Source organism: Ranitomeya variabilis, chromosome 8 (assembly GCF_051348905.1).
Source record: "Ranitomeya variabilis isolate aRanVar5 chromosome 8, aRanVar5.hap1, whole genome shotgun sequence".
NCBI classification, from domain to species: Eukaryota; Metazoa; Chordata; class Amphibia; order Anura; family Dendrobatidae; genus Ranitomeya; species Ranitomeya variabilis.
The window spans coordinates 74,096,052-74,110,114 of record NC_135239.1 but is presented as its reverse complement, the minus strand read 5'-3'; the positions used below and the strand labels follow the sequence as shown (position 1 = coordinate 74,110,114).

Here is a 14,063-nt window from a genome sequence, read left to right as displayed (position 1 = left end):
CGAGAAGACAGCCATATCAAATCCCCAACACGAAGTCGGGGACCCACACCGCGGCGGCGGTTGGCAAAACGCTGAGCCTTCTCCTGTGACAACTTCAAGTTGTCCACCACATGATTCCAGATCTGCTGCAACCTATCCACCACGGAATCTACCCCAGGACAGTCAGAAGGCTCCACATGTCCCGAGGGGAAGAGGATGGACGGATATGCCCCTTCTCCAGAGATTCCTTGATATACGAACGCATTGCGGTATGCTCAGGTACAGACAGATTAAATAATCTTCCCTTAGGAAATTTACTACCTGGAATCAAATCTATAGCGCAGTCACAGTCCCTATGAGGAGGAAGAGCACTGGAGCTGGACTCGCTGAATACATCCTGGTAATCAGACAAATACTCAGGAACTTCCGAAGGAGTAGAGGAAGCAATAGACACCGGCGGGGAGTCACCATGAATTCCCTGACAGCCCCAACTTGACACAGACATTGCCTTCCAATCCAAGACTGGATTATGGGTCTGTAACCATGGCAGACCCAAAACGACCAAATCATGCATTTTATGCAGAACAAGAAAACGAATCACCTCCCGATGTTCAGGAGTTATGCACATGGTTACCTGTGTCCAAAACTGCGGTTTATTTTCCGCCAATGGCGTAGCATCAATACCTCTAAGAGGGATAGGATTTACCAATGGCTCAAGAACAAAACCACAACGCTTGGCAAACGACAGATCCATAAGACTCAGGGCAGCACCTGAATCCACAAACGCCATAACAGGGTAGGAGGACAATGAGCAAATTAAAGTCACAGACAAAATAAATTTAGGTTGCAAATTACCAATGGCGACAGGACTAACAACCCTAGTTAGACGTCTAGAAAAATTAGCGATAAAACGACGGTAGAAGTTAGCAAAACCCAAGAACTTCTGAAGACTCTTAACTGACGTGGGTTGAGTCCAATCATGAATAGCTCGGACCTTGACTGGGTCCATCTCCACCGCAGAAGGGGAAAAAATAAAACCCAAAAAGGGAACCTTCTGTACTCCAAAGAGACACTTTGAGCCCTTAACAAACAAAGCATTCTCACGCAAAACCTGAAACACCATCCTGACCTGCTCTACATGCGAGTCCCAATCATCAGAAAAAAACAGAATATCATCCAGATAAACAATCATAAATTTATCCAGATACTTCCGGAAAATATCATGCATAAAGGACTGAAACACTGAAGGAGCATTAGAGAGCCCGAAAGGCATCACCAAGTACTCAAAATGACCTTCGGGCGTATTAAATGCAGTTTTCCATTCATCTCCTTGCTTAATGCGCACAAGGTTGTACGCACCACGAAGATCTATCTTGGTGAACCACTTGGCACCTTTAATCCGGGCAAACAAGTCCGACAACAGAGGCAAAGGATACTGAAATTTAACAGTGATTTTATTCAGAAGCCGATAGTCAATACAAGGTCTCAAAGATCCGTCCTTCTTGGCCACAAAAAAAAATCCCGCACCAAGAGGGGAAGAGGATGGACGGATATGCCCCTTCTCCAGAGATTCCTTGATATACGAACGCATTGCGGTATGCTCAGGTACAGACAGATTAAATAATCTTCCCTTAGGAAATTTACTACCTGGAATCAAATCTATAGCGCAGTCACAGTCCCTATGAGGAGGAAGAGCACTGGAGCTGGACTCGCTGAATACATCCTGATAATCAGACAAATACTCAGGAACTTCCGAAGGAGTAGAGGAAGCAATAGACACCGGCGGGGAGTCACCATGAATTCCCTGACAGCCCCAACTTGACACAGACATTGCCTTCCAATCCAAGACCGGATTATGGGTCTGTAACCATGGCAGACCCAAAACGACCAAATCATGCATTTTATGCAGAACAAGAAAACCAATCACCTCCCGATGTCCAGGAGTCATGCACATGGTTACCTGTGTCCAAAACTGCAGTTTATTTTCCGCCAATGGCGTAGCATCAATACCTCTAAGAGGGATAAGGATTTACCAATGGCTCAAGAACAAAACCACAACGCTTGGCAAACGACAGATCCATAAGACTCAGGGCAGCACCTGAATCCACAAACGCCATAACAGGGTAGGAGGTCAATGAGCAAATTAAAGTCACAGACAAAATAAATTTAGGTTGCAAATTACCAATGGCGACAGGACTAACAACCCTAGTTAGGCGTTTAGAGCATGCTGATATAACATGTGTAGAATCACCACAGTAAAAACACAACCCATTCTGACGTCTATGATTTTTCCGTTCATTTCTAGTCTGAATTCTACCACATTGCATTAAATCAGGTGTTTGTTCAGACAACACCACCAGAGGATTCGCGGCTTTGCGCTCCCGCAAACGCCGGTCAATTTGAATAGCCAGCGCCATGGAATCATTCAGACCTGTAGGAATGGAGAAACCCACCATCACATTCTTAATGGCTTCAGAAAGGCCATTTCTGAAATTTGCGGTCAGAGCACACTCATTCCACTGAGTAAGCACGGACCATTTCCGAAATTTTTGGCAATACACTTCAGCTTCATCCTGCCCCTGAGAAATAGCCAACAAGGCTTTTTCTGCCTGAATTTCAAGATTGGGTTCCTCGTAAAGCAATCCGAGCGCCAGAAAAAACGCATCAACATTTGCCAATGCCGGATCTCCTGGCGCTAGCGAGAAGGCCCAATCCTGAGGGTCGTCCCGTAAGAAAGAGATAACAATTTTTACTTGCTCAGCTGAATCTCCAGATGAACGGGGTCTCAGAGATAGAAACAATTTACAATTATTCCTGAAATTCCTAAACTTAAATCGGTCTCCAGAGAACAGCTCAGGAATAGGTATTTTAGATTCAGACATTGGACTACTGGTAACAAAATCTTGTATACCCTGCACACGAGCAGCAAGCCGATCCACACTTGTAATCAAAGTCTGGACATTCATGTCTGCAGCAAGCACAAGCCACTCAGAGGTAAAGGGGAGGAAAAAAGAGAGGAAAGAAAAAAAAAAAAAAAAACTCAGACTTTCCTTTCTTGTAATCCCACTTCTGCAATGCTTTAAACATTCAACCTTGGCCTGGCATACTGTTATGACCCCAATGGCAGAGGGTCTCAAAAATACATACAAAGTCTGCAAACACAAAAAAACAGCTCATAGGGCAGTGGTAACTGGGCTGACCATATATCTAATCCTAGCACCACAAATAGCAGCAGCCGGGGAACGTGCCTACATAGGTTCTAGATGTCTCGCGCCAGCCGGAGAACTAACTAACCCTAGAAGGGAAAAGATAGACCTTTCTTGCCTCCAGAGAAAAGACCCCAAAAGTTGGATACAAGCCCCCAACAAATAATAACGGTGAGGTAAGGAGAAAAGACAAATGTAAGAATGAACTAGATATTTAGCAAAGAGAGGCCCACTGACTAATAGCAGAATATAGTAAGATGACTTATACGGTCAGCAAAAACCCTATCAAAATTTCCACGCTGGATATTCAAGAACCCCCGAACCGTCTAACGGCCCGGGGGGAGAATACCAGCCCCCTAGAGCTTCCAGCAAAATCAGGAATCACATTTAGTACAAGCTGGACAAAAAATAATAGCAATGCAAATAACCAAAAAACAAGGAAGCAAGACTTAGCTTAATTTTGCAAGATCCAGGACCAGCAGACAGGAGCAAACAGAAAGGAACTGATTACAATGATGCCAGGCACAGGACTGAGAATACAGGAAGTTTATATAGCGACACCCCTGGACTAACGACCCAGGTGGGTGCCAAACTGAGGAAAGACAATCCCAGAGTCATATCACTAGTGACCACAAGAGGGAGCCAAAAAAGTCTAATTCACAACAGGGAGGGGTTGCTGCAGCTTCGTCAGAAGAAGGGATATAGTTATGGAGGGAAGATTAACCCCCAAACCTCTTGTGCTGTAGAGATTTCCACTGTCCAACACCACCTTTTTTTGCAGGGACAGTGGAGGCTATATCTTTGTGCATCAGATCTGTAGCTTATTAGGCTGCCTTATAAGGCTCCCTGATAGCTGCATTGCTGTTTGCACCGCTGCTGTGCAAACCAACTGCTTTTTTAAAAGCAAAAATCCTGTTGCTCCTTTCTGCACAGTTATCTTGTTTATTTGTCCACACTTTTGTGCGCAGCAGTCCTTTTTATTGCTGCCATACTTGTCCTGAGATCATTGTAGGAAGATTGAAATTGTACTACAGTCCTTGTATTTTTTCATATATCTTCCCGCCACTTGCTGCCACTCACATTGCATTGTTTTATACACTGTGCCTGAGTTTGGGTTCAGTCTCCCCCCAAAAAAAGTCAGATTCAAATTCTCACAAAGTGGATATACCTCAGTCCTCTTAGTTTGTCGTATATCAGCCAGCCACTTTCTGCCACTCACATTGCGTTGTTAAATACACTGGGCCTGAGTTTGGGTTCAGTCTCCCCCCCAAAAAAAGTGAGATTGAAATTCTCACAAAGTGGATATACCTCAGTTCTCTTAGTTTGTGGTGTATCAGCCCGCCACTTGCTGTCACTCACACTGCATTGTTTTATACACTGGGCCTGAGTTTGGGTTCAGTCTCCCCAAAATAAAAAGGGAGATTGAAATTCTCACAAAGTGGATATACCTCAGTCCTCTCAGTTTGTGGTGTATCAGCCAGCCACTTGCTGCCACTCACATTGCGTTGTTTTATACACTGGGCCTGAGTTTGGGTTCTGTGTCCAAAAAAAAAGTGAGATTGAAATTCTCACAAAGTGGATATACCTCAGTCCTCTTAGTTTCTCGTGTATCAGCCAGCCACTTGCTGCCTCTCACATTGCGTTGTAAAATAAACTGGGCCTGAGTTTGGGTTCAGTCTCCCCCCCCCAAAAAAGTGAGATTCAAATACGCACAAAGTGGATATACCTAAGTCCTCTTAGTTTGTGGTGTATCAGCCAGCCACTTGCTGCCACTCACATTGCATTGTAAAATACAGTGGGCCTGAGTTTGGGTTCAGTCTCCCCCCAAAAAAAGTGAGATTCAAATTCTCACAAAGTGGATATATCTCAGTCCTCTTAGTTTCTCGTGTATCAGCCAGCCACTTGCTGCCACTCACATTGCGTTGTAAAATACACTGGGCCTGAGTTTGGGTTCAGTCTCCCCCCAAAAAAGTGAGATTCAAATTCTCACAAAGTGGATATGCAGCGCCCCCACTGCCGCAGGGCCGAGGGGTACCCAGTACCGGGCCTCTGAGTCTCTGCTCTGGGATTGTCATGGTGGCTAGGCCCGGCCCGTGACCCTGCTGAGGGGCGCCTGTTGTGGATTCTGTTGGTGGGCTCCCTCTGGTGGTTACTGCTGGTACTGGGTGACTTTGGTGGGTTGCGGCCTTTGGTTTCCACCTGTCCATCAGAGGCTGGGTGTTTCCTATTTTACCTGGCCTTTCTGTCATTTCCCTTGCCGGCTATCAATGTGTTCAGATGTGCTCTGTTTGGTTCCTGCCTACCTGCTCCCAGATCTTTCAGGATAAGCTAAGTGCTGATTTTCAGTTGTTTGGTTTTTGGTCCAGCTTGCTTAGAATGTCTCTATGCTAGCTGGTTGCTCTAGTGGACTGAGGTTCTCCCCATGTGCCATGAGTTGGCACATGGGTTCTTGTAATCTCAGGATGGTTTTTTTTGATTAGGGTTTTTTGCTGACCGCTCAGTCCCCTTTTGTATCATTCTGCTTTCTAGTTTTCAGCGGGCCTCTATTTGCTAAAGCTATATACATCATCTCTATGTGTGTGCCTTCCTCTCATTTCACCATCAATATATGTGGGGGGCAACTATACCTTTGGGGTTAATTCCTCTGGAGGCAAGTGAGGTCTTGTTTTCTCTGCAGTACTAGTTAGCTCTTAGGCTGGTGCGTGGTGTCTAGAACCAACGTAGGAACGCTCCCTGGCTATCTCTAGTTGCGTTTGTCAGGCGTAGGGCAGCGGTCAGCCCAGGTTCCATCACCCTAGAGCTCGTCCGATATTTGTTATACTTTGCTTGTCCTGTGCTATCCTTAGCCATTGGGGATTCATGACAGTATAGCCGGCCCACAAAGTGTTAATTGTTTGGGCTGAAGCAGGAGGAAAAGAAGTGTTCAAGGAAATTTTTTTTTTTTTTTTCCTTCAGAGTTTTGCTGCCTAGCCCTTAATTGCTGTCTAGCTGCTTCTTACCTCCTCTTAACCCTTGAATGGCTCTGATCTTAGCTGTTTATCATGGATGTCCAGAGTTTGGCTTCCAGCCTGAGTAATCTCGCGGCAAAGGTTCAAAACATACAGGATTTCGTTGTTCACACTCCCATGTCTGAACCTAGAATTCCTATTCCAGAGTTTTTTTCTGGAGATAGATCTACCTTCCTGAATTTCAGGAACAATTGTAAATTGTTTCTCTCTTTGAAATCTCGCTCCTCTGGAGACCCTGCTCAACAGGTCAAGATTGTTATATCGTTCCTACGGGGAGACCCTCAGAATTGGGCATTTGCATTGGCACCAGGGGATCCTGCGTTGCTCAGTGTGGATGCGTTTTTTCTGGCATTGGGATTGCTCTATGAGGAACCTAACCTAGAGATTCAGGCTGAAAAGGCTTTATTAGCCCTCTCTCAGGGGCATGATGAAGCGGAAATATATTGTCAGAAATTTCGGAAATGGTCGGTGCTTACTCAGTGGAATGAGTGCGCCCTGGCTGCAAACTTCAGAAATGGTCTTTCTGAGGCCATTAAGGATGTTATGGTGGGGTTCCCTGCGCCTACAGGTCTGAATGAGTCTATGGCTATGGCCATTCAGATTGATCGGCGTTTACGGGAGCGCAAACCCGTGCACCAGTTGGCGGTGTCTTCTGAACAGGCACCTGAGACTATGCAATGTGATAGAATTCAGTCCAGAAGTGAACGGCAAAATTATAGGCGGAAAAATGGTTTGTGTTTTTATTGTGGTGATTCAGCTCATGTTATATCAGCATGCTCTAAACGCACAAAAAGGGTTGATAAATCTTTTGCCATTGATACTCTGCAGTCTAAGTTCATTTTGTCTGTGACTCTGATTTTTTCACTGTCTTCCATTTCCGTCGATGCCTATGTGGATTCAGGCGCTGCCCTGAGTCTTATGGATTGGTCATTTGCTAAACGCTGCGGTTTTAGTCTAGAGCCTCTGGAAGTTCCTATTCCTCTGAAAGGAATTGATTCTACACCATTGGCTATGAATAAACCGCAGTATTGGACACAAGTGACCATGCGCATGACTCCCGTTCATCAGGAGGTGATTCGCTTCCTTGTACTGTATAATTTACATGATGTATTAGTGCTTGGTCTGCCATGGTTACAAACTCATAATCCTGTCCTGGACTGGAAAACAATGTCTGTGCTAAGCTGGGGATGTCACGGGGTTCATGATGATGCACCTCCGATTTCTATAGCTTCATCTACTCCTTCGGAGATCCCTGCGTTTTTGTCGGATTATAGGGATGTTTTTGAGGAGCCTAAGCTCAATTCGCTCCCTCCTCATAGAGAGTGTGACTGTGCTATAGAATTGATTCCTGGCAGTAAGTTCCCTAAGGGTCGTTTATTTAATCTGTCACTGCCAGAGCATACTGCTATGCGGAATTATATTAAGGAGTCCTTGGAAAAGGGACATATTCGTCCATCTTCGTCCCCTCTGGGAGCAGGTTTTTTTTTCGTGGCAAAAAAAGATGGTTCCCTGAGGCCTTGTATAGATTATCGCCTTCTGAATAAGATTACAGTCAAATACCAGTATCCATTGCCATTATTTACTGATTTGTTTGCTCGCATTAAGGGGGCTAGGTGGTTCACTAAAATAGATCTTCGTGGTGCGTATAATCTGGTGCGGATAAAACAGGGTGATGAGTGGAAAACCGCATTTAATACGCCTGAGGGCCATTTTGAGTATTTGGTAATGCCTTTTGGACTCTCCAATGCTCCGTCAGTCTTTCAGTCCTTTATGCACAATATTTTCCGTGAATATCTGGATAAGTTTATGATTGTGTATTTGGATGATATTTTGGTGTTTTCTGATGACTGGGAGTCTCATGTTCTACAGGTCAGGAAGGTGTTTCAGGTTTTGCGGGCCAATTCTCTGTTTGTGAAGGGCTCAAAGTGTCTCTTCAGAGTCCAGAAGATTTCTTTTTTGGGGTACATTTTTTCTCCTTCTACTATTGAGATGGATCCCGTTAAGGTTCAGGCTATTTGTGACTGGACACAACCTACATCTGTTAAGAGCCTTCAGAAGTTCTTGGGGTTTGCTAATTTTTATCGTCGGTTCATTGCTAATTTTTCCAGTATTGTTAAACCTTTGACTGATTTGACTAAAAAGGGTGCTGATGTTGCTGATTGGTCTCCTGCAGCCGTGGAGGCCTTTCGGGAACTTAAGCGCCGGTTTTCTTCTGCTCCTGTGTTGTGTCCTCTCCACCCCTGACAGCGGCAACATCCAGGTAATACCATAACCGGTTCCAGCTCCCCGCTGGCTTGGCCTTTATCCACGTTGGCTTTAGTCCTATTTAACCCCCCTGCTCATAACTTCTGTCCACAGCGCTCCTCACTTTGCGAGTATCTCGCATTACCACAAGCGCCTATACTGCCGTCCAGTGCTTTCAGGTATGACTGACTTCCAGGCCCATGATAGCCTCCTGTGGTACCCTTAAAGCTGCCTCACACGGTCCCATATCTTTGCATTCACAGACGCATTGCTCTCCCGCTCCTCGGCTACACACACAGTGTGTGACTCATACACACTACCAGTGTCCTCCAGGTAAACTTCCCTGGACCATGGGTGCCCGTTTATCACTCAGCAGCAATCTGGTTTTAGGGTGGTCACCCCGTTAGTCATTATGGCATGCATTCCACAGGTTATCTCGTGTTCCGTCACTGTGCCATCCTCATGGTTTGTCCTTCTTGTCTTGTCTACCATGTACACTCTGATGCGTATAATTTCTTTCATGTTTACAGATAGCTCACTGTGCGTAGCCCTACACCTACTAGTGGAGGTTGGTCCACTTCCCGTATCCTTTACCTAGGACAGTGTGTGCTTTATATCTTATCATATCCATCACCAGATCACATCCCGATGTCTACTTATGCTACCTGTTCCATGTTACCCATGTTTATTTTCTCTCCTACCTAGTATATCCTTAACATGTGTACACTCTCCAGCACTCTGTTGAACAGGACTCACAACGCACGCTGATTCAGGCCGGATCCACCTTTTTCTGCCTTCTGCGCTGCATGCTACTATCGATATTTGTATGCAGACCGTCATTTTGTTTAGTATAATATGGATCATATTATTCATCATTTTGTTTTTGTATAATTGTGCAAACAGTATTTTCTTTATTTTAAAAAATATTTCTCTCATCTCTTTTGTATATACATTACAGCATTTGACAACCATATCTGATGAAGGTCTCAGTTGTCGAGACCGAAAACGTTTATATGTTGAGCTGGATGCACTAGAATAAAAATCTACTTTTTGAATCATTCTACAAATTTCTCCTGAGTGCCAAGAATTATTATATTTGCTACTACGGGTTGGATCCCCTACTTGAGCACCTCCCAAGAATCCCTGAGTGCCGTGGCCAATACTTTCTATGTGTCAACCAGATGTTTCACTTCCTTTTCAGGTGGAGGTTGATGCTTCCGAGATTGGAGCGGGGGCGGTTTTGTCACAGAGAAGTTCTAATGGCTCGGTGACGAAGCCATGTGCTTTCTTCTCTAGAAAATTCTCGCCCGCCGAGCGCAATTATGATGTGGGTAATCGGGAGCTTTTGGCCATGAAGTGGGCATTTGAGGAGTGGCGTCATTGGCTTGAGGGTGCTAAACATCGCGTGGTGGTCTTGACTGATCACAAGAATCTCATTTACCTTGAGTCTGCCAGGCGTTTGAATCCTAGACAGGCTCGTTGGTCATTATTTTTTTCTCGTTTCAATTTCGTGGTTTCATACCTGCCAGGTTCAAAGAATGTGAAGGCAGATGATCTTTCCAGGAGTTTTGTGCCTGATTCTCCTGGAGACACTGGGCCTGCTGGTATCCTTAGGGATGGGGTAATATTGTCCGCCGTATCCCCAGACTTGCGACGCGCATTGCAGGAGTTTCAGGTGGATAAACCGGATCGATGTCCTCCAGAAAGACTGTTTGTTCCGGATGATTGGACCAGTAGAGTCATCTCCGAGGTCCATTCTTCTGTGTTGGCTGGTCATCCTGGAATATTTGGTACAAGAGATTTGGTGGCCAGGTCTTTTTGGTGGCCTTCCTTGTCTAGGGATGTGCGTACCTTTGTGCAGTCTTGTGAAGTGTGTGCTCGAGCTAAGCCTTGCTGTTCACGGGCTAGTGGGTTGTTGTTATCTTTGCCCATCCCGAAGAGGCCTTGGACGCACATTTCCATGGATTTTATTTCTGATCTCCCGGTTTCACAGAAAATGTCCGTTATCTGGGTTGTGTGTGACCGCTTTTCTAAGATGGTTCATTTGGTGCCCTTGCCTAAGTTACCCTCCTCCTCTGAGTTGGTTCCTTTGTTTTTTCAGAACGTGGTTCGTTTGCATGGAATTCCGGAGAATATCGTTTCTGACAGGGGATCCCAGTTTGTGTCTAGATTTTGGCGGACGTTTTGTGCCAAGATGGGCATTGATTTGTCTTTCTCGTCTGCATTCCATCCTCAGACGAATGGTCAGACGGAGCGAACTAATCAGACCTTGGAAACTTATTTGAGGTGTTTTGTTTCTGCTGATCAGGATGACTGGGTTGCTTTTTTGCCACTGGCCGAATTTGCTCTTAATAATCGGGCTAGTTCTGCCACGTTGGTCTCTCCTTTTTTTTGTAATTCGGGGTTTCATCCTCGTTTTTCCTCTGGTCAGGGGGAATCTTCAGATTGTCCTGGAGTGGACGTGGTGGTGGACAGGCTACATCAGATTTGGAATCAGGTGGTGGACAATTTGAAGTTACCTCAGGAGAAGACTCAGCAGTTTGCTAATCGCCGTCGCCGCGTGGGTCCCCGACTTCTTGTTGGGGACTTGGTGTGGTTGTCTTCTCGTTTTGTCCCTATGAAGGTCTCTTCTCCTAAGTTCAAGCCTCGGTTCATCGGTCCTTATAGGATCTCGGAGATTCTTAACCCTGTATCTTTTCGTTTGGATCTCCCAGCATCGTTTGCTATTCATAATGTGTTCCATCGGTTGTTGTTGCGGAGGTATGAGGTGCCCGTTGTTCCTTCGGTCGAGCCTCCTGCTCCGGTGCTGATGGAGGGAGAATTGGAGTATGTTGTTGAAAAGATCTTGGATTCTCGTGTTTCCAGACGCAAACTCCAGTATTTGGTTAAGTGGAAGAGTTATGGTCAGGAGGATAATTCCTGGGTGGTCGCCTCCGATGTTCACGCGACTGATTTGGTCCGCGCCTTCCATAGAGCTCACCCTGATCGCCCTGGGGGTTCTCGTGAGGGTTCGGTGACCCCTCCTCAAGGGGGGGGTACTGTTGTGGATTCTGTTGGTGGGCTCCCTCTGGTGGTTACTGCTGGTACTGGGTGACTTTGGTGGGTTGCGGCCTTTGGTTTCCACCTGTCCATCAGAGGCTGGGTGTTTCCTATTTTACCTGGCCTTTCTGTCATTTCCCTTGCCGGCTATCAATGTGTTCAGATGTGCTCTGTTTGGTTCCTGCCTACCTGCTCCCAGATCTTTCAGGATAAGCTAAGTGCTGATTTTCAGTTGTTTGGTTTTTGGTCCAGCTTGCTTAGAATGTCTCTATGCTAGCTGGTTGCTCTAGTGGACTGAGGTTCTCCCCATGTGCCATGAGTTGGCACATGGGTTCTTGTAATCTCAGGATGTTTTTTTTTGATTAGGGTTTTTTGCTGACCGCTCAGTCCCCTTTTGTATCATTCTGCTTTCTAGTTTTCAGCGGGCCTCTATTTGCTAAAGCTATATGCATCATCTCTATGTGTGTGCCTTCCTCTCATTTCACCGTCAATATATGTGGGGGGCAACTATACCTTTGGGGTTAATTCCTCTGGAGGCAAGTGAGGTCTTGTTTTCTCTGCAGTACTAGTTAGCTCTTAGGCTGGTGCGTGGCGTCTAGAACCAACGTAGGAACGCTCCCTGGCTATCTCTAGTTGCGTTTGTCAGGCGTAGGGCAGCGGTCAGCCCAGGTTCCATCACCCTAGAGCTCGTCCGATATTTGTTATACTTTGCTTGTCCTGTGCTATCCCTAGCCATTGGGGATTCATGACAGGCGCCCAAATAATAGGGTGTGGATGGTGGTGGTAGTGCGGTGCAGTAAATAACGAGGACACCAGGTTGCAGTCTCTTTACCTCTTTACTGAAGGCTTCAGGGTCCTAAGTCCGGAATATGGTTAACCAGGCTGCGCAAGTCCGGCCGGTCCGATGGCACCTCCAGAGTTCCCTTTGCAGGTGGAAATCTGTGCCTACCTTCTAGCGCTGTGTGTTGCGGTCCTCCCCTGCTGTGCTCACGGGATAGTCCCCACAACTGTTGTGTCTGTTTCTCGTGTTCCCTCACAACTCGATTCTGATGTTCTTCCATGTCCCCCAGATCTTATGGATAGGACGCACCCGTATGACGGGGAGGCTCGGAGCTCTTCCGGGACTCTTGCGTCGCCCCACTCCTGTTGTTACCCCCCCTGTGTCTTCCTAGGTCAATTGGGTGAGACAGCCCGCCTATAACTGACTGTCCTGCCGTAGGTTTGAAGTTTGGCCTGGAGCTCTATACTTCCTCGGCGTTCCGGCCACCGGTTATGTGCCTCAGTAGGATGTTGCCTCGTCTTACAGCACGACTCCTACTGGTATTCTCCTTGTTGCGTTGATCTCGTTTCTCACTCAGCACAATATACCTCGCTTCTTGTCCTTTCTTGGGGTACCGCCGCTATATCGTGCAGGCGCGGTCCCGTAACGTTCTCTCTGGTTGCTAGGCCTCTGTCAGGATCCCACCCCTGACAGGGACCCCTCTGAATCTTCCCCTACAACACCCTCTGCCACAAGGTGTTGCCTGGTTCCAACCCAGTCAGCTTTCTCTTCTAACTTCCTGCCTAACCCCCAGTTTTACCAGATTGTGAGGAGTGGCCTAATAAATAGAACCCTTAGCTCCCCCTGGAGGCCAGACTGTGAAATGTATTGGTGTCTGTGATACCTGGTCAGATGAACTCCTTCAGTGCCATCAGACGTACCATAGCCCCCCTTAGCGGCGGAGCAACAGTACTGCAACGACCAGGACTCTGGGGCGCTGCAGATATACCTCAGTCCTCTTAGTTTCTCGTGTATCAGCTAGCCACTTGCTGCCACTCACATTGCGTTGTAAAATACACTGGGCCTGAGTTTGGGTTCAGTCTCCACCCCAAAAAAAGTGAGATTCAAATTCGCACAAAGTGGATATACCTCAGTCCTCTTAGTTTCTCGTGTATCAGCCTTCCACTTGCTGCCACTCACATTGTGTTGTAAAATACACTGGGCCTGAGTTTGGGTTCAGTCTCCCCCCCAAAAAAAAGTGAGATTCAAATGCGCACAAAGTGGATATACCTCAGTCCTCTTAGTTTCTCGTGTATTAGCCAGCCACTTGCTGCCACTCACATTGCGTTGTAAAATACACTGGGCCTGAGTTGTGGTTCAGTCTCCCCAAAATAAAAAGGGAGATTTAAATTCTCAACAAGTTTATATACACCTTCTACCTTGTTTTACAGTACCATATAACGGTTGTTGTTTCTCTATCCCCATGATGGCACCACGGAGACAGGGACAGGAAACCTACAGGTGAAAAAGGGCGTACCTCTCTCCCACATCAGTTGGTTTCCTGTCCCTGACGGGGAACCTACAGCACGTACCTGAAGGATTCTTCGTGGGATTCCAGGGGCTGGTCCAGTCGATTTTTGATAGGGGGCGCCCTGTCACGGCTGGATTGAGCGGTTTTCTCTCCCCCTTTTTTCCCTTCCCTGAAGCACCACCTCAGGGGTCGGCGGGCCTCATGGGTGAGTGGGGGGGAAGGCAGTGAAAGGATCAAGTCTGCCTTCCTCACAAAAAAAAAAAAGGGGGTAGGAAGGAGCGGGTGACGGCGGTCAC

General features: G+C 46.6%; 1 long non-coding RNA gene across 2 annotated transcripts; it reads left to right on the top strand.

Annotated features, from left to right (window-relative positions):
• The first annotated feature begins 8,433 nt into the window (after window positions 1-8,433).
• LOC143788613 (uncharacterized) lies at window positions 8,434-9,599 on the top strand. Of its 2 annotated transcripts, XR_013218683.1 has the most exons (4): window positions 8,434-8,616; window positions 8,701-8,770; window positions 8,968-9,020; window positions 9,172-9,599. It is a non-coding gene; the product is annotated as an uncharacterized LOC143788613 (long non-coding RNA). The 2 variants fall into 2 exon arrangements; XR_013218682.1 differs by having other exon boundaries at window positions 8,434-8,770.
• The last annotated feature ends 4,464 nt before the right edge of the window (window positions 9,600-14,063 follow it).